The sequence below is a fragment of the Fragaria vesca genome, linkage group LG2, assembly GCF_000184155.1.
Source record: "Fragaria vesca subsp. vesca linkage group LG2, FraVesHawaii_1.0, whole genome shotgun sequence".
Lineage (NCBI taxonomy): Eukaryota > Viridiplantae > Streptophyta > Magnoliopsida > Rosales > Rosaceae > Fragaria > Fragaria vesca.
The window spans coordinates 2270129-2275207 of NC_020492.1; the positions used below are offsets into that span (position 1 = coordinate 2270129).

At 53.7% G+C, this 5079-nt stretch overlaps 1 pseudogene; it reads left to right on the top strand.

The window, feature by feature from the left end:
• Positions 1–5079, top strand: part of LOC101315119 — a pseudogene marked incomplete at its 5' end in the record, with an annotated part of 20083 nt that overhangs the window by 12492 nt on the left and 2512 nt on the right.

Sequence of the window (5079 nt, forward strand, 5' to 3'; positions counted from 1 at the left end):
AATACAAGTTTCGAACATCAGCTTTGCGGCCGAAGCAACTACATTGACAGAAATGGTGAAATTAGACTATGTTTACATTTAGAAGCATAGATCTGCAGATATTGGAAGCCTCAACCCGTATATCTTGCAGGGTTGAAGAAGAGACTGCCGCCGCATCCTTCATTTAAAGTTGGCAAGCGCCCCGCTTTCATAAACCAGCACGAGCTTTGACACCGGCCCGGACCTAAGACAAATTGTTGGTAAGCTAGAGGTCCACTGGAACAGCATCCCTCATGCTACCGGTCATGCCTGGAAGGTGCTTGAATGGCACTGACCAGAACCTGAAGCGCAAGCGGATGCGGAGCCCCGAGAACCTCACGTTTGGACAGAACAGCCGGTGCAAGGCAGAAGGTACCCGACCATTAGCTTGTCCAAACAAAGGCTTGACCTGAGAGTAGATTTTCAAAATCACTCCCGGCCTGAGAGTAGATTTTCAGAATCAGAAAGAACGAAGAGTGAAAATGTGAGGAGGGGGTTTTGCTTTAAGCAGGGATAAGAGGATGTACAGAAGGGTATAAGAGCCCATGGCAAGGGGGCAAAGACTTAACTGGTACTTCGCCCCGGCCAAGCGTTTCTTTTTATAGGCGGAAAGAGTGTTTTTCCTTTCAACAGATGTCCTCCATACAGCGATTTGCTCCGAGATATGAGCTTTGGAGATAAGGTTGAACGCGTTGTTCCATAATGACTTCCCGCGTTCCAAGCGAGTAGTTGCATTGGAAACCCCCACCAAATCTTGGAAGAAGATTTTTTCCTGGGAAGGCAGTTCTTACACAAGAGTTCACAAGAGCGGGAAATGTTCGATTTAATAATAATATTATTATAAAAGTTCATACAAAGGGGGCAAAGCGCTGATCGGGCCTAAACCCGCCTAGAAGCCCTATACAAATCTATGAGAAGGCCTTCTAAGGCCAACTCTTCGACGTCTGCCTGGGCTTGGGCTTCGTCGGCAGCAGCAGCAGCCGAGTCCAAAGCTTCCTGGGTCTCTTCCGCGGCCTGCACATGGGTTTCTGCCTCTTCAGCTCGGGCCAAGTTTTGGCGAGCTTGAGCAAGCTGAGCTTGCAGCTCCGCTATCTGAACCTCCAGGGCCTCCACTTGCCGAGCATAGACAGTGCATGGGTTCTCTGACGATGCCTCAGGGATTTCAGCGTCATCAAGCTCGGCTAAAAGGGCTGCCATCTGATCGTCTAAGGCTTGGCGGACTTTCTCGTGAGCAGCCGACTGGGCACCGACATCTTGAACTCGGCGAGCCTGCAGCTCGACAGCGTCGGTGAGTTCCAACACATGGTCTAGAGCAGGGTTGCTCCCAGCGAGGTGCCGAATCAGAGCTTCATGGGCCTCGCGGGCGCGCCTCACCAAGTCGAATACGTTCATGTGGGGACCTTGGCGCAGTAACCCGTGAAAGAAAGCCCGGGCCAGGCGAATAGGCTCTGGATCGGCAGGCGGGGTAATCCGGGCCCGAAGACGAGCGGTCCGGGTAGCCAAAGAAGAAGCCGCCTCGTCAGATGTTCTCGTTGGGGCCGGAGTGGTTGGTTCAACCTCTGCAACTGCCTCAATCTCTGGAACGGGCGGTGGGACCTCAAACCAAGTAGGGACTGTCGGTTCTTCGGTGGTCTGGGCCGCTGAGTCTGGTTGCAAAGGAGAGGGCTCAAGCACCGGTTGAAGGTCCTTTGGCGGAACCGCCGAGGGGCAGCAAAATCAGAAAGCCGGGTGGTCTGGCCGAGATCTTCATCTTGAGCAGGAGCCAAGGTAGGCTCTGGAGGCGGGCCAGTTTCGCCTAGAGCGTCGGTTGGAGAAGGGTCGCACGGTGACTTCCTCTGTAACCATGGTTTGATCCTCGACGATTGGTTCCGGGATTGGGACTTCAACTATCGTTGTTGCTCCTTCAATGACAGAGAGGCGAGGTCGGATGCGGCGGCGAACCTGTCAAATACAAAGTTAGCAAATCGTTTGTTGGCTTTAATGAGTTTGGTTCGAAGAAAGGTCGCTTACCAAAGCGTGCTCTTACCGATATCGTTCATCCTCTAGCAGTTCTTCTTCGTCCTCGATAGGGCGCTTCCGCGAGCCTTCGCCGCTTGTTGGCCGGGGAATAGCGGGAGCAGTCTCACCGTCATGGTCCGCCGCGGGCTCCTCTTGAGCAGGTGCTTTCCCTTTGTCTCCGGCACCCTCAGGTCTTCTGACCGATCTCCGGCGGGGTGCAGACTGTAAAGGTAGACAGGAGAGTTAGGAGGAAGCATTTTGTTGAAGTGGTAAAGGCGGTATGGAATTTACATAGTTGGTGGCTTACCTCGGGTGCGGGATCGCGTTCTCGAATGACGATCCCGGTCGAGTGATGAGTAGCGGGAACCGGTGGGAGCGCAGGCCTAGACCATGTCGCAGCCTTTGAACCGCTCTCTTCACGTTTGCGCTGGACATCAAGGATGACGCGGTCTGACTCGCCCAGAGTGTCGTATAGAGGATAAAAGATGGCAGCAAAGACAGCATCATCTGGGAACCCCCAATGGTTGTCGGACAAGGATCGCCACCAAGAGAGATAGGCGGGGTCAACGCCCAGTGAAGGCTCAATCTCGAGCAAGTCAGGAGTGAGAGGGAAAATGTTCTGCAGCGGGGTGACCCGGTCGGACTTGCCAATCTTCCTCCAGGAGGTGTACTTGTTCACCGAATGGAAGAGTGGATAGGGGATCCCTTGAAAGAAGCCAAGTTGTTTGGCGAAGTGGTTGGGGGCATACAGCTCGAAGCCTTGTTCATCCTCGGCGAGTTGAAGGTCGCAGCATGAGGATGCTCTCATGAAGACGGTCTTGGCGTCTGAGTCCGAATCAGAGCGCGGGAAGAAGCCCGTCGATAAGACTTCAGGGTGGCGCCGGCGAACCATCATGTCTATGGTGGGAGGCGGTTCGAGTTGGTTGTACAGGATAGAGAGGCTGGCGAAGAAGGATAGGGGAGTCCGGTTCGCAGCGTTCCTGCACACCGCAAAGCCAAGCAATTGGTCCTTGGGCAGGAATTCCAGCGGGGCTCGCCGGAAGAGCAGGAAGTACAGCTGCGTCCATAAGTCCAGGATCCACAGAGGGCCAACAGAGAGATGGTAAGGTCTTAGGGACAGCATGTGCAGGGTCCGGTAGAGCGCGCCCAGTACGGGCTGCCCTAGCCCTACTTCGATCCCATTGTAGAGTGCCTCGGCCAGCTTGGTCCATTTCCCTGTAGGCTTGTGAGCACTGCCACAGAATATGAATTTATCAAGCCAGTACTCAAGGAAAGCGATACCTCCTTCGTGTTGTTCTGCATGGCCGATGTAGAACTTCCTCCATACTCCATACGAGCCTTTCAGGGCGCGGCGGGCCCCCTGGTTGCAGGAGTGCGTAAACTCGGTCGATGCAAAGTCATCTGGCGCATATGGCTTTGCATGAATCGGCAGCCCGGTGATGGCGAGGATGTCCAGTAGAGAAATGCCCATTTGCCCGAAAGGAAAATCGAAAGTGTTGGTGGCACTGTTCCATAAGCAGGCCGCGGCAGCAATGGGTGCTCGATCAGCATGAGGAGGCAGTGAGAAGCTCAAGGCAATGGCTTCATTGATGCCGGTTGCTTCCCAGATCGCTTGGTCGGTCTGGAGGCGAGCCGTGTACCATGCCCGGTCCTCCGCGGTGACGCTGGGCCATTCCCCGACCCGTATATTTGTATGAGAGCGGGCTTGGTGGAACCAGGAGGCGAAGTTTCCCGGTTCGCGACGCTGGGTAAGGATTGGTCGGCGCACGGAGGCGGTATAGTGGTTTAGATCAACGGCGGACGGAGGTTGTGAAGGAGTCGGACCGAGCAGGGCTGCCCCTGTTTCAAGGAAATAGATGGGTGTTCCTTGAGGAGGGTTGTTGGCAAAACGGCGAGCAAGGCCGGTCGACCAAGAGCTCGCCGCCGTGAGGTTAAGGTTTGGATCGTTAGCGGTTGGTTTGGGAGCCATTGTTTCTGGGCGGAGTGAGTCCAGTTGTGAAGTTCTGTTGGTTGCAGAAGAAAGGGAAAAGCTTGGTTGGAAAGCGATGGTGAGATGTGGGGACCCGCATCGAGGTTTATAAAGGAGACGGACCGTAACGTCTTTTCAATTAGTAGCCGTAATGAGGAGATGCGATGACGACCGAAACGTCAGCACGTTTCAAATTTCAAACAGTCGCAATGATGAAAAGAAGCGATGATGCCGAAACGTCAGCACCTTTTGAATTGCGAATTCCCGTAAATGGCTCATTTAGGCCTTTTCGCTTAACCGTTGCGAAGTGGATTAAGCTCAAGGCCTAGGGGGCAATGTTTGAGCCCAGTGGGTATTTTTGGTCCAAGACTCGGGGTACGTTTTGGATAACATTTGGGCCAGTACCTGTGGCCCTTTTTTAATACGAAGCCCACGAAGGGTGGCGAAGTCTGGCAACACGCGAATTGGAATTGTGCAAGGATTCTGATACCGCGCTGGATTCGATGTCCTCGCGGGATCCTTTGTTCCAGTTCGTGTAGGATTCTACAGTGCATGGCGAGGTAGAGTTGGAAATGGACTGTAGTACTCCGCGGGATAGGATCGCTTAGTGTTTGAGTTCGCGTACGACGCTACAGTGAGATGATGCGGGGCGGTAAGCAAGACCTAGGCGAGGTTTGTTCTGGACACGTGTTGCATGGATCGCGCGGCTCGCGAGCTGGTCATATCCTTGTGGGATTCTAATTGCTGAGTCCGAATGGATTGTGATTAGGTCTATGCGAATTGCTATATAAGGGAACTTGACACAAATCAAAGACACACAATCAATCATACAAAACAACTGCAAATCTTCGAGCATCCTCGAAACCCTAAGTTCTAAGTGCACCTCGCCTTAGATCTCAGAGCCCGTCTGGACTCGCCTCTCCTTCCTAATTGTTGCTCTGCTCGCTTCGAACAGTGAGTATCGATTCACAGGTGACTAGATAGTTTGCTCGTAATTCCTCGCCCGCGAGGTGACACCGGAGCTCTACTTCGCCTGATTAGAAGTCAAGAACGCGCACCGTTCTCGTTCCGCGTCCGCGCGGTGGCACGCCCTG